The 15,487-nt window shown below is 41.6% G+C and overlaps 1 protein-coding gene across 1 annotated transcript in view; it reads left to right on the plus strand.

The window, feature by feature from the left end:
* LOC149236475 (uncharacterized) overlaps positions 1–15,487 on the plus strand; it is a 289,290-nt gene that overhangs the window by 85,370 nt on the left and 188,433 nt on the right. The window lies entirely within an intron of this gene.

The raw sequence follows: 15,487 nt of genomic DNA on the forward strand, positions 1-15,487 counted from the left end.
ACAAAACCCTTTTGCTGCAAACCTTTGTGCTAGATCTGATTTGCGAAATTCACTTTGTCTCTAGAAATCCTTTCTGGAAACCTCACCGTCTACTGCTACTCAGTAAGACAATTTGCAGTTCCTCCGAATCACTTCCTTGAACGGGAAATCGAATTACTGCCTTTGAAACATGCACTGCACAACTGAATTGCACATATCTATTATTTAGTGCACTGATCTTACTGCAACAATTTCGCTCTAGAGCTGCTCTGATCTGTAGCGACCTCCCTCTGATACCATGTGAAATTTCCACGAATTGCGGCAACTAGATGTTATTATCCTAATGTATGCAATTTATTTGTCTTCTGTTAGATTATTAATGGCAAATATTGAACAACCAACACTGCAATTCTTCACAAATAAAAAACGTTGTGGAATATAAAATGCAAGAACTGAGAAAATAATGCACACAGAATAATTTTGATGTCGTTATTTTTGGACAATTGTCCCTGGAAAAACCTTGAAGGGAAAACCAGTGCAATAGATGAGGGCTTTATTATTCTTCAGCAAAATAGAAAATTACAACTACTTGCCTTTCTGGCAAAGCTCTGACAATTTCATCTCACCTGGAAAAATATTTGGAAACTCATGTTTCCTCCAACAAATTGATTTGGCTTCTTCCAAGCCACCGCACTCCTCTTTGGCACTCGCATTGTTTGCCAGGAATGCGCATGACAACTCTTGGAATAATTCGCACAACCTCCTAGAACCTCTCCCTGCAAGTCGATCTGCCTCCCTTTTCCTCCTGAAGCTACTCGGACCTCCTCCTAACAACTCTTCCGGTAACTAGAAGTGAAATACTCCTTCTGCTCAATGTTATCAAAATTTGACTGGAACTAGTGGAATCGGCTGGTCCGGCCGTTTTTGGCCCAAAACCGGTTCGAACCAAGCCTTCGAACCAAAATAGGCCGGTTCAGTACTGAATTAGAATCTACTGGGTCGGGATTGACCCCGTGCGCTTTGTGCCTTGTCGAGCCAACATAAAAGTTTGGCTATTTTTGATTTGGTTGGCCCACTTCTAATTCTCCCCTAGGCCAGCCTAATACTCAAGCCTATGGTCCTATTATTGCTAAGCACTTCATGGTAATGTTAAATTATTAAAGTGAAAGTGACATTCTCCTTAATTTTCATTTCCATCCTTTTACTTAAATTTTTAACATTACCATGAAATGACTCAAGATGTTTGAGAGTGGTTCCAACCTCATTAGATTTCATAAGGAGAAAGTGGAATTTTAGATTTCACTCAAAATCCAACCGGCTTAACAATTTTTCAAGATTGCGGGGATTGCAACGTTTCCTTTGGATTTTGTCATGTACGATGGTAAGGAACTAGTATTTAATAAAGAACACCAATTCCTCTATGTACTTTGATATTAGTGGCATTGGTTGTCGAACTCCTCTATCATGACTCTACTAAAAATGTACCCATCACTCAAACAAAATATTGACTTGACATGCTACAATTTTTTTCTGTCTTATTTTAATTCTTAGAGGGTTATATTGATGACGAAGATCCCAATATAGACAATGTTTTTGATGATATATAGGCATTTGTTGTAGCATGATTTTTTTTTAGTGCTAGAGGCCATCTAGAGCTTATTTGTTGATGTATTTTCGATTCAGGGAAGGATTGCACTCAATGCTATTTTGGTTATGTGCACCCTTACATGCTATATAAATGAGAACTTTTGCTTAATTGTGTATAAATGGTTTGGATTCATATGGATGCACATGTATATATATGATTTTCTTTAAATTTTGAATAGTTTATGTGTTTTTGGTCTACCAATTTTTTGGTCTAGTTTTTTTACCGGTTTCTGTCTAGTTTTGTTAATTTATGGTATGTTCTATGCTTAGAGCAATTTACTTCTCTTTCTTGTTATTATTCACAGATTAGCAATCACATGTGTGTAAGTAAAGTGCAGATAGAACATTAAACGATCAACAGAAAACAAGCCAAGACAAAAGAGACAAGATGTGGTGGCTAGCCAGGGACAAACCCCACAATGTGGGGAAACCCATTGATCAAATCTTCTTTTATCTTCAATAATTCAGCAGAGAGAAATAATACAATAAATCTGATTTATATCAGCAGTAGTAAACCCTAGATCAACAACATCAGCATTAGCGACGTCATCATCAAAACTAGGGCAGTCGATATCTCGCAAGCCGACTGTCGAATCGGCTTGATTCCACCACCAAAAAATGCGGCCTTCAGAGGAGGTCCAGAAGGACCTACAACGTAGTTCAGAGGAGGAGATCTGATGGTCAACGCTGGTCAAACTTTGGATCTGTAGTTGCAGCTTCAGGTTTAGTAGCTTCCTTCCACACGTGTAAGAGAAGAGTCACCTACTGCGCAGGAGAGAAGAGACTCTTTCCTGCGCTGGAGAGAGAGAGAGAGATGTGATGAGTTGAGCGAGTCCAAATGAGGAAAAGTCCTCCTGTATTTATACACATCTGATGATAATTGAATAGGTGCGACTGTTAGGCTTCTGAGCCTACATGAGTTGTTGGTAGGCTTGATAATAATTCCATAATCAAAATAAATTCATATCTCCATAAATACTTATCGGAATCAGATGATCTTTAGATCAATCCTACACCTCTCGACGAGAGGAGTCTAATAAAAATATTATCAGCCATGAATAAGATGACCCACATGGAGTTTGGCCCTAGTTGCCAATTTTAACACTCCCTCTCAACTAGAGAGAACTCCATCTGCAATTTGTTTGTCGATCGCTACTATTCATCCATCAAATGCATTGCCCTATACAGCTTGACCCTTGCCTTGCTCTTGCTCTATTCTGCCTGTTCGGTTTTGTCTTATTCTGCCCTGGACTGATCTGTACTGTACTGTTCTGCTCTGTTCTATTTTGCTCTGCTTTTGTCCGAATTATGAAGAAGAAATGATCGAGGATGCATCATATTGACTCAAAGTCAGTCTCAGAGTATGTACCACTGGTCCCAGACCAGTCTTAACCAACCCGAAGTCAGCATCATAGTGAGTACAACTCCTACCATTAGTCCCAGACTAGTATCATCCTCCACTGACTTGAAGTCAGTCTCAGAGTGCGTATCACTAGTCCTAGACCAGTCTCAATCGACCCGAAATCAGCTTCATAGTAGGTACCACTCCTACCACTGGTCCCAGACCAGTCCTTCACTGACTCGAAGCCAGTCTCAGAGTATGTACCACTGGTCCCAGACCAGTGTCAACCGACCCGAAGTCAGCATCATAGTGGGTACAACTCCTACCACTGGTCCAAGACCAGTATCATTGATCCCAGATCAATGAAGGTCATCCTAGCGTAGGGAGTACGGTAGATACAACGATGCGTCCATCGGTACTACTATGGTCCCTAACTTCATTTCCCTGCTCATTGATCAGATGAGAGGTAATTCCCATGAGTCTCAGACTGCATGGGTAGGATGCTTTGACAGGAGAACTTAATCAATCTCGTCCTCACAGGAGAACTAATCATCCTGCTACACAATCACCATGGAGAACACATCATCCAGGCCTCACAGGGGAACTAATCATCTTGCTACATAATCGTCATGGGGAACACATCATCCATACCTCACAGGAGAACCAATCATCCTGCTACATAGTTGCCATGGGGTGTACATGTACATCACCAGGGGATAGTGAATCACCCTGTGGTCATATGTCGCTCCAAGAAGTACCCTGCACCACCTCGGAGCTCTTAGAGCTCAATGCATCATACAGGACCCTCATCAGAGGGTCTTTGAACAACACCAAGTTGTTCTCGGAAAGTTAGGAATTTGACTTTCCCTAGGGGCTTTGTCAGAATGTCGGCGACCTGTTCATCTGTACCGATATGTTAGAGCCTTATAGCTCCCCGCTGCACCATATCTCAAATATAGTGGTACCTGATATCGATATGCTTGGAGCGATCATGAAATACGGGATTCTCTGTCAAACGAATCCCACTCTAGTTGTCACATAGGATCACGGTGGTATCCATTGTAAATCCAAACAGCTCACTGAAGAGCTTCCGCAACTAGACTGCCTCACAGGAGGCCATGCTAGCAGCAATATACTTTGCCTCGGTGGTGCTCAAAGCCATCGACTTCTGCTTCCTGCTCATCCAGGATATCGAAGCAGATCCCAAGGTGAAACAGCACCCTGAAGTGCTCTTACGGTCCACCACATTTCCTGCCCAATCAGTATCAGTGTATCCAAGTAGTCTCATATCTCCAGCAGTGTATCTTAACCCATAAGTGATTGTGCCACGAAGATATCTCAACAGATTCTTGGCACCAATCCAATGTATGTGGTGAGGTTCAACCATATGTTGACTCAATGTGTTGACTGCAAAACATATGTTTGGACGGGAGTTCACCAAGAACATTAATGCTCCGACGAGTTGACGATACTCGGTGGCATTTCGTAAAATAGGTCCAGCAGCACTACCGCTTAACTTTTTGAAGTCAAGCTCCATCGGGGTAGTTACGGGCTTGTAGTCCACCATACCGAATCTTTCCAGAATCTTCACCACATATTTTCCTGGAGATAGGAAAATTTCCCCTGGCTTCTGCCAAGCTTAAAGTCTTAGGAAATAGTGCATTAGTGCTAGGTCCTTCATTTCCAATTCATAAGCCAACTCCCTCTTACATTTGTGAATGAGAGGGTCCGCACCTGTTAGGAAGAGGTCATCCACATACAGCACCAGTATGAGAGGTTTGTCATCTTCAACCTTAAAGTAAAGGTTACGATCGACTTCACTCCTAGTGAATCCCAACTTTATCAAGTAGCTATCAATCCTCTCATACCATGCTTGGGGTTCTTACTTCAGCCCATAGAGGGCTTTCTTCAACCTGCATACATGAGATTCTCGATCATAAATCTCAAATCCTTCAGGTTGCTCCAGGTAGACCTCTTCTTTGATTGAACCATGCAAGAATGCATTCTTGACATCCATCTGATGTAGGTTCCATCCTTGTGAAGCCGCAAGGACTATGATTGAGCGGATGGTGGTATATCTGGCAACAGGTGCAAATATCTCATCATAGTCTATACCTTCCTTTTGGGAGAAGCCACGAGCGACAAAATGAGCCTTATATTTTTTCGTACTTCCATCTGCTGCATGCTTTATCTTGTAAAGCCATTTAGAAGTGACAACTGTCTTGTCTTGGGGTCTGGGAACTACTTCCCAGACATCATTCTTCATAATAGACTCATATTCTTTGGTCATAGCATCCTTCCATACTTGATGCTTGACGGCATCTGAGAATGATGAAGGCTCATTTTGTATGATCGTGCTCATGATGGTCAGGTATCCCTGATACCTGTTGGGTTTCTTACTTTCACGGAAGGTTCCTCGGGGTGCAGTGTGTCCTTCAGCATCATCGAGTAGCCCCCTAAGCCAAGAGGGCCTCTTCCTAGAAGAGGAAGGCTCAGGTGGATCAATAGGATCCATGGGTTTTTCCACATCAAGCATTGATTCATCATTCTTTTCTTTCGGTTCCCTAGTGCCGGCTTCTTGAGAGCTCCTCAAAGTTGGAAGATTGTCCACCTTGCTGAGAGCCATATCTTCGTCAAAGGTGACATCATGACTAATCACGACTTCCCTTTGACCGGCAACATAGATTTTGTAACCCTTAGTATTTTCACCATAGCTCACGAAGATTCCTTTCTTTCCAGATGCACCCAATTTATTCCTTTTCTCTTTCGACACATGAAAATATACAGGGCTTCCAAAGATTCTAAAATGAGATACGTCAGGTTTCTTACCGATGAACATTTCTTCAGGAGTCTTGGATCCCAATGCTTGATGAGGGCATCGGTTTTGTACATATACGACGGTGTTTGCAGCTTTGGCCCATAGAAACTTCGGAAGTCTTTGATCATGGAGCATGGCATGGACAGCTTCCACAATCGTACGGTTCTTCCTTTCCGCCACACCATTCTGTTCAGGAGTATATGGTGTAGTAGTCTCCCTCTTGATGCCAGCCTCTTTACGAAAGTCATGAAACTCGTTAGATTCATATTCAGTCCCGTTATCAGTCCTTAAGATCTTGATCTTCTTTTCGGTTTGATTCTCGACCAAGGCTTTGAAGTGTGGAAACCAAGAGAATACTTCATCCTTCTTCTTCAAGAAGTATATCCAAGTCTTTCGAGAATAGTCATCTGTAAAAGTAAGGTAATATAAATATCCTCCCAAGGAGTTCACAGGCATCATACTAGATATGCCTGAGTGAACTAGTTGTAATATGTCGGAGGTCTTGCTTTGGCTTGAGGGGAATGGTCCCCTTTTGAGCTTTCCTTCGGCACATCTCGGACATACACCTCCTTTCTCTACTCGGAATTCGGGCATCCCTGTTACCATTTGTCTTACATCGGGTAGAGCTTTATAATGAAGGTGGGCAAAACCTCCTATGCCAAAGTTCGGACTGAAGAGATGTGTCACAAGACATGACACCTAGCGGACTTCCACCGACCTGATATAATGAATCAACTTGAAACCCAAGAGTGAAAGCATCTTTAACATTGTTTTTCCATATACGTACCTTGCCATCGCTGAAGTTCACCTTGTAGCCTTTGTCTTCCATTGCCGAGATGGACACCAGGTTCTTTTTGAGGTTAGGTACATATAATACATCCTGTAAGTGGATCGTGTTACCTTGATTCAATTTAAGAGAGACATTGCCTACACCTTTCACGGGATATTTCATATTATCTCCAAGGACAATTTCCAGGTTAGTTTCTTTCTCTATCAGATTATGGAGAACTTCTTTGTAACTAGTGAAGTGCCTTGAGGCACCATTATCAATGAGCTAAATTCCCATTGAGTCCGAAGGAGCAGAGGTAGATAGAGCAACTGGTAGATAATATTCATCCTGCTTATTTTCAACAATGTTGGATTCATGCCTGGAATTTCTAGCCTTCTTGAATGGTTGTCCACTTCCTTGATTACCAGCACTCCTTTTACCTTTGCTATTGGATTTGCCATTCCTTTGATTGCCATGAGATGGATTTTGATCATCGTCCCGGTGTGAGTGCTTTCTATCAGGAGACTCCCTTGCATAGTGACCTGGTTTATCACAAATGTAACATTGTCTTTTTCTTCCACCCTTAGGTCCAGCCTTTCTTTTTGATTTAGTCCCAGAATTTTTCTTTTTCTTAGCATGAGAAGAAAAAGCAGCAGGAGGACCTTTAGGCATGGGCATTTCTTGCTCTTCAACCGTTGTTTCTTGTTGAATGCATCTAGCCATTAATTCCTCGAAACCAGGAATTACATTATTGTTCAGAAGAGTAGTCCTGAACACGTACCATTCGGATGGTAATCCTCCAAGAGTTGTGAGTGTCATTTCCCTATCAGTAATAGTCTCCCCAATAGATAAGAGATCGTTCCTGATCTCGGTGATTCTTAAGAAGTATGCTTGCATACTCTCATCTTTGCCCTTCTTAATTTCCTTCAGCTTATTTCTAAGAAACAAAACTTGATTTGCATCATTAACTTTAAATAAACTCACCAGTCTATCGTAGATTTCCTTGGAGGTGTTCAGGTCGGAGATGTAGGCCACCAAGCGCTTGTCGATAGAGTCCCGGATGATCTTCTTTGTTTTGACTTCTCCGATTTTCCATTTGTTCTTGGCAGCAACGGTTGCATTTGATGGAGGCTCAACAATATTGCCTCTCACATGGTCCAATACTCCTTGATCTTCTAAGGTTAGATCGATAGACATCTTCCATCCGTGATAGTCAGCTTTCTCACGGAGCTTGTCTTCAGCAGGAAAGAGTGATGAGGACCCCATAGTTCTTTTAGGATAGCCTTGCCAATCTTCTCTTCGATGATTGCTCTTGCTCTTGCTCGGGCTTTGTCTTCACCTCAGCTCCGATACCATGTTAATTTATGGTATGTTCTATGCTTAGAGAAATTTACTTCTCTTTCTTATTATTATTCACAGATTAGCAATCACATGTGCATAAGTAAAGTGCAGATAGAACATTAAACGATCAACAAAAAACAAGCCAAGACAAGAGACACAAGTTGTGGTGGCTAGCCAAGGACAAACCCCACAATGTGGGGAAACCCTTTGATCAAATCTTCTTTTATCTTCAATAATTCAGCAAAGAGAAATAGTACAATAAATTTGATTTATATCAGCAGTAGCAAACCCTAGATCAACAGCATTAGCGTTAGCGGCTTCATCATCAAAACTAGGGTAGTCGATATCTCGCAAACCGACCGTCGGATCGGCTTGATTCCACTACCAAAAAATGAGGCCTTCAAAGGAGGTCCAGATGGACCTACAACGCAGTTCAGAGGAGGAGATCTAATGGTCAATGTTGGTCAAACTTTGGGTCTGTAGTTGCAGCTTCAGGTTTAGCAGCTTCCTTCCACACGTGTGAGAGAAGAGTCACCTACTACGCAGGAGAAAAGAGACTCTTTTCTGCGCTGGAGAGAGAGAGAGATGTGATGAGTTGAGTGAGTCCAAATGAGGAAATTCCTCCTATATTTATACACATCTGATGATAATTAAATAGGTGCGACTATTGAGCTTCTGAGCCTACATGAGTTGTTGGTAGGCTTGATAATAATTCCATAATCAAAATAAATTCATATCTCCATAAATACTTATCGGAATCGAATGATCTTTAGATCAATCCTACACCTCTCGACGAGAGGAGTCTAATAAAAATATTATCAGCCATGAATAAGATGACCCACATGGAGTTTGGCCCTAGTTGCCAATTTTAACAAGTTCTGTCTGGTTCCCAGTCCATAAGGTTTTTCCGTTTGATCACTGGTTCGACTCTGATAACATTGCTCCTGATGCATTGGGGAAACTGGCTATGCACACGAGTTGTTTCAGCCTCCTCTGCTGGAAAACTCAGCTTCCTTTCCTGACATTGGAACACTGTAAACCTTGAGAATTTCTTCGAAAATTATTAGTGCTAAAAACCTCGCTGCTGGTGTCTCCCTAGCTTCAACTGTGCCCTTGTTGAATCACTGCAACTAGGTGAGTCGAATTGCTGAACTCTTCTTGTGTATCTTCTTCAAACCCTTCGACATGCTCTTAGAATCTCTCGTTGGACTCTCATCGGTCATGATCACATCTCAACCGATGGCTAAGATCATTTTGACTTCGTCAAGTTACTTTTCTGGAAGTCTCTATAGCAAAATCAACTTTCCTCAATTAATTTGATTTAATTAACTAGTTTTCCTAAGTCCAAGTTACTTTTCCAGAAGTCTTTAGAGAAAAATCGACTTTACTCAATTGATTTGATTTAACTAACCAGTTTTACTAAGTTAGACATAGGAAATATTTAATCATTGGCTAATTAATCTAATTGAGGTGTTTATAAGGCGAAACTTGTGAAACTTTTTTCGGGTTTTGGAGATTTTGTGTTACTTAGGCTCTTAGACACCATAGAGACTAGAACATCTGTCCAATGCTACCAAAAACTAACTCTCCCTCTTAGATAGTAATGTGTTCTCCACTACTCCGAACTACTCCTTGAAGTAGACAAACTTTTCCTTACCCAAGGACTTTGTGAGTATATTTGAAACCTGCTGATCTGTGGGAACATGTTGTAGCCAAATTGACCCGCGTTGCACACAATCTCTAATGAAGTGGTATTGTATGTCTATATGCTTTGACCTATCATGAAATCTTGGATTCTTAGAGAGGCTGATGCAACTATGATTATCGCAGCCGATATTGGTCGAATCCATCCGCTGACCAAAAAAAACTAACTAGTAGCTTCTGAAGCCAAATAGATTTGCATGTGGCCATGCTAGCTGCCATGTACTCTACCTCTGCAGAGCTTAGTACCACAGACTTTTGCTTCCTGCTGCACCAAGAGACAACCTCTGATTGGATACTGAAGCAACACCCTGAGGTGCTTTTCTTGTCCACTGAACTGCCTGCCTAGTCTAACTTTGTATATCCACATAACCTTACACCATCACCTCGAGTATATCGTAACCCATAGTCGATTGTGTTGCACAAATACCTCAAAATGTGCCTCGCTGCTGTCCAATGCACCCTCTTTGGTTCCACCATGAACTAACTGAGAGTGTTGACCGCGAAGCAGATATCTGGCCTTGTGTTGACTAGATACATGAGTGAACCGATGAGCTACCAATGCAAGGTTGGGTCCACATTTGTGTCCTTTGATGCATCTATCTTCCTCTAGTTAGTAATCATTGGCATGGATTGTTGAGATATGTAGCTTGGGACGTAATCCAGGGTTGTGGAGGAATTTGACCCACATGGGCTTTGCACCCAAAGTTGTGGGTGTGAAACCAAGAAGTATTTTGGAGGATTGAGCCATTGGTGCAAGTGGAGAACCCTAAAAGGAGCCTAGGGTTCGTAAGACACCCATGGAAAAATGGGCCAAATGAGAGAAATTAATTTTATTTATATGCAATTGGTTATTTTGGGCAAAAGAGCAGGTCAACCTTTCCTTAGGAAAGCCTTAGAAGAGGACTAGACATTCACCCATAAGAGCATATAAATAGGAGTTGTGACCTCATTTGAGCCATCATCACCAATAGAAAATTCATCATAGAGAGAGGGCATATGGTCTAAGATAGCCACAACACTTAAGGAGCCAATCCAAGTAGAGCGAAGGAGCAAAGGAGTGTCTCTTTTGAATTCTAGAGTTAAGGGCAGATTGCAAGCAACATATCAGGCGGTTCTGTTCGCAAGTGTTGGTGAAATTCTTTGTTTAACAGGGGCGAGGGTTTTTGTAGTAATGCAGGTGGACCACTCCTTGTTTAGGAGGGTTGAGAGGGCCTAAATGAGTCTTACTTGGGCCGCAGTCACACAAGGCAACATCGCAAGGATAAGAGGCCTAAGGAGGAGGATAGGCATAGGTTTGGAAGGGTATTTGGCCTAGGAAAAGGGGGAGCCAATCCAAGTAGAGCGAAGGAGCAAACGAGTGTCTCTTTTGAATTCTGGATAGCGCAGAGTTAAGGGCAGATTGCAGGCAACATATCAGGTGGTTTTGCTCACAAGTGTTGGTGAAATTCTTTGTTTAACAGGGGCACGGGTTTTTGTACTAGTGCAGGTGGACCACTCCTTGTTTAGGAGGGTTGAGAGGGCCTAAATGAGTCTTTCTTGGGCCACAGTCACACAAGGAAACATCGCAAGGATAGGAGGCCTAAGGAGGAGGATAGGCACAAGTTTGGGAGGGTATTTGGCCTAGGAAAAGGGTAGTCCTGTAACTGCCTCAGGGTTCCCTAACTAGAGGGCCAAAGCTTCAGAAGAAGTGTGCACAGGATGAGGTTTTCAGATAGTAGGAAGGAGTCTTCAAGAGGTATGTATGCCATTCTATGTTGATGAATTTTGCAGGGTGATAGTCTAGTTTGGGACAGAGTTTTCTTGGCATCTTAAGAGTAGTTTGGAGGGTTGTAAATAGGTTCCAAAGGTGCCCTAAGTGCAGGACATGTGAAGGATATCAAGCCTTCTAGGAGAGGCAGAAGTATTGAAGGTCAAGGGTTGGTCTTTAAAGGAGAAAAAGGTAGCCAAGTGGACCAGTCAAACAAGCCATAGTTCATTGTTAGAGAAGAACATCTTCAGTGAGAACAAGGGCAACCTCGAGGCCCTTGACTTGTCATCATTGTAGCAGTAGAGGGGAAGAAGTGGGCAAACCAGAGAGTTGTTCACAAACGGAGTTGTGAACAACTGATTGAAGTCTGTATGTGTTGACATCCTTGGTGGACAAAGGAGCAACTAGAGGGCAGAGTTGTTGGAGTCATGTTCAATGACCTAAAGGACATGTGATCATTGATAGCGATAGATTGGAAGCATTAAGACCAGTGGTCGCGTTTAGTGTACGTGGATAGAAAGGAGGTAAGGAGCTGGCTACATCAACAAGTAAGTCATTTGTATCTTGTTAAGAGTATATTGGTTGTCAAAGGATTGACACCAAGCCCTAGTTGCATTCTTGTATTAGTGATTGTATGAGGGTCATGATCCTTGGTACGAGAGCCGTAGACAATTGTATCAAAGATTGATTAATATAACGAAGTTGTGTTGAAAGAGTAAAAAGTTGTCTATTGTGCACTAGTTGATTTACTATTGTGTTTATTTCGCTGTGCAAAGTAGTCTTGTTGTGGCGTTTGAGTTGGTTGTGTTAGAGATTGTAAGACCCAAACCTAGATTCTCAAGTGTTGTGGAAATTCAACATGGTACCAAAGCTACTTTGAAGGGCCAGTGAACTAGAGTGTGCACAACAAGTATAGATCAAGAGGGAGTTGGTTCCATTGGTGTTGAAGGACTAATAGAAATGGTGAAGTTGTCGATTCGTCTGCGATATGAGGTCAAGTTGGAAGGATTGTTAAACTATAGTTCGTGGAAGGAAAGGATCAAGTTGGTTTTGATGGTGAACATGATCTAGGACTTTGTCGAGAAAGAGATAAGAAACTGACTAACCCTAAGGATCTAGAAGTGTACGGAGAGATGGATACGAAGGCCAAGCTAATCATCCTAGATGGTGTCAAGGTTTCTTTGATACCTCATCTGTCTGGGAAGAACACTGCCCATGAGATGTGGAAAGCCCTTCAAGATTTGTTCCAGAATAATAATGAGAATTGGTTGTTGTTATTTAAGTATAAGTTGAAGGCCACCCAAATGATGGATGGGGAAGGAGTGGTGTCATATTTGATATGGTAGTGTCAGGTTCGAGATGAGCTTGGCACCATCGGAGAAATTGTTTCAAATTTTGAGATGGTGAGGATTGCTTTGAAGGGGTTTACCGAGGAATGGAAGTCGTTCATCAAAGGGATTGTCACCAGAGAGAAGTTGCTAGATTGGAACAAGTTGTGGGATGACTTCATTTAGGAAGAATTGCGAGACGATAATCTTCATCCAAAGAAGAATGCTTCTGATGATGACATGCCTCTTCAGTGAGAATGAAGGGCAAACAAAAGAAGAACTTGAGTAAGCTGAAGTGTTTCAGCTATGGCAAGTATAGTCATTATTCTAGGAAGTGTCTGAAGAAGAAGTATGGCTCTCTAGAAGGTTGGAGAGCGAGGATATTGCTCTAGTATATCATTTCTCTGAGGGTGCCAACGACGAGAGTCTATGGTACGTGGATAGTGGTGTGTCGAAGCGTATGATAGGATCGCGTGATGTGTTCGAGACTCTAGCTGAATGGGACTCAAAGTTACACATGGTGGTGGGTGATAAGAGTCAGAAAGAGATCAGTGGATCAGGTGTCGTATCATTTAGGATGGCATTAGGGCAATTGATGCAAATTCTGGATGTACTATATGTACCAGAGCTCAGATATAACGTGTTGTTTGTCTCGATGATCGAGTAGAAAGGGTTTGACGTGATTTTCCAGGATGGGAAAGCGAGATTCAGGCCCAAAGGCTCTAACTCTGCTGGAGTGGTCATCAGAGTTAGGGAACATGGTCTACATTGGTTGATGCGCAAGCCTATAGATCATGAGAAGTAGAAGCAGGAGCAAGTGCAGGTTCTATAGGTTCAGAGGGAGTCGAGTTCTGGCAGAGGTTTGCAGGTTCATAGAGAGAATGTGCAACCCAAGAAGAGCGTGTAGTCAGGGGGAGAAACGGTGCTTCTACAACTAGCAAGAAGGAACAATGGGATGGCCTGAAAGCATTTTAGGAGAAGAAGCAGGAGGCTTCTTGTGGCAGTGACACTTCCAAGAAGGGCATAGTTAATTCTACAGGGTATGTTGGAGTGGTGAGTGCTAGGAGTTGGGCTAGTGTCGCCAACAGTGACAGTGATGACGAGGTACTTCTTAGTGGTGGAAGCACCTCCCTTGTTAAGAGAGAGTGTTGAGATTTGTAGCTTGGGAGGGTGTTGTCGCTCAAATTGTACACTAGAATGCGACAACGCTTTGGGGAGGGGCTATCACTCTGATCTCGACCCTCTCCATTTAAGTTGTCTCCCTAAAGCAGGCTAAGGGCGATAATCCCTATGAATGGGATGAGGAGTTCGGGAGACGCAACTGAATGATCTAGCAACTTGGATAAGGATAATTGGTAAGTTTGATTATTTAGCACAACTTGATTAGATTTTAGGATGCTTAAGTGGTGAGACCATTGCCTTTATAAATTATTAACTTGCACAATATAGATTAAAATCCAAGTTACTGGATGAACAATTGCTGCTAGGATGAAAAACTCTCCTATATGAGATGCAATACCTAAGACTAAGTGAGATGTAAGCTCTTGGTTAATTTTAGTTAGAATGCCTATTCTAGGTGAATCCTTTCCCTCAACTATTTTGAAGTTAGTCTCGAATGTAGGTTGTAGAGAGAAGTCCAATGGAAGGAGGCTATGGCCTCATTAACGATACCTCCCGTGGAGTTCTAACCACCCAAGTGCCTCCGTTCCTACAAGGGATTGTCTGCAAGAGAACTGCAAGGTCACTTGTGTTAACCACAGATGAGGTTTTAAACTTCGTAAGCTGGGTGAGAAAGGTGGTCCTATCTTTAAACAATCAAGCTTATGCTTGGAGGTATATTTTAAATATGCACTTCTAATCCTAGAATGAAATGCGAAATATGAGTGATGGCTTTAAGTGAGATTATTAAATGACCTTTGAGTACTTCAAGTTAAATTACTTAAGATTCAATGCTTATGATGTAAACGAAGTACTTAGAGAGAAATTATAGGAACAATCTCCACTAAAGCAATGTGCTAATGAACCAGTCGATTTGCCAATTAAAGTGCTTCACAATAAACCAATTCAAGATTTATCCAATGAACTAATAATCCCAATAAGAGAAGTGCTCTAAATCAATATCTAATGACAATGGAAAGCAAGGAGCAAAAATCTATCAATGGATCCTTTAGAACTTGATATGCAAACGAGAAACCAAAGGAGACAATGAACAATGCCAAAAATGAGACAATAAGGCTTTAAACACAATTGATAACTTCCAATATGGATTATTCAATTATGAGATTTGAGTGAAGTCACCCTTAAGGCCACAATATTGCTTATAATTGAAATTTTACCTTAATGCTCCAAAGATTATGCGTACAAGATATTATAAAGTGATCTTATTAGTTAGCAATCTCAATGTTCTTTAAATGACAACAATAAGGAGCGAGAACAATTTTATATCACTCTACCAAATAGGAACAATAGGCTACCCTGGAATTATGCTCTTTAACAACAGTGAAAAATGCCCGAGTACTCTTTAATGGTAACAAAAGAAAAAGAGCAAGATACACTTATGCAATACCAAGAGAAGCTTCTTACATCACTATTTTCAATTAGATTCACTTCTTAACAATGAGGTTGATTTTTAGGGCACAATTCCTTTAATATTGTTTAGATATTAAGGAGCACTTATATGCAATCTTGAGATGCAAATGGAGACAAAAACAAAACTACGCCAATGATGCAATGCAAGGCATGGGAAATGCAAGGAATGACCAGCAAGGCAACTATCACTTTTCTTTCATGATATTTCCACAATGATTACAAA

Source organism: Pinus tabuliformis, chromosome 8 (assembly GCF_031772625.1).
Source record: "Pinus tabuliformis cultivar Carrire ecotype Pingquan chromosome 8, CPIR1, whole genome shotgun sequence".
NCBI classification, from domain to species: Eukaryota; Viridiplantae; Streptophyta; class Pinopsida; order Pinales; family Pinaceae; genus Pinus; species Pinus tabuliformis.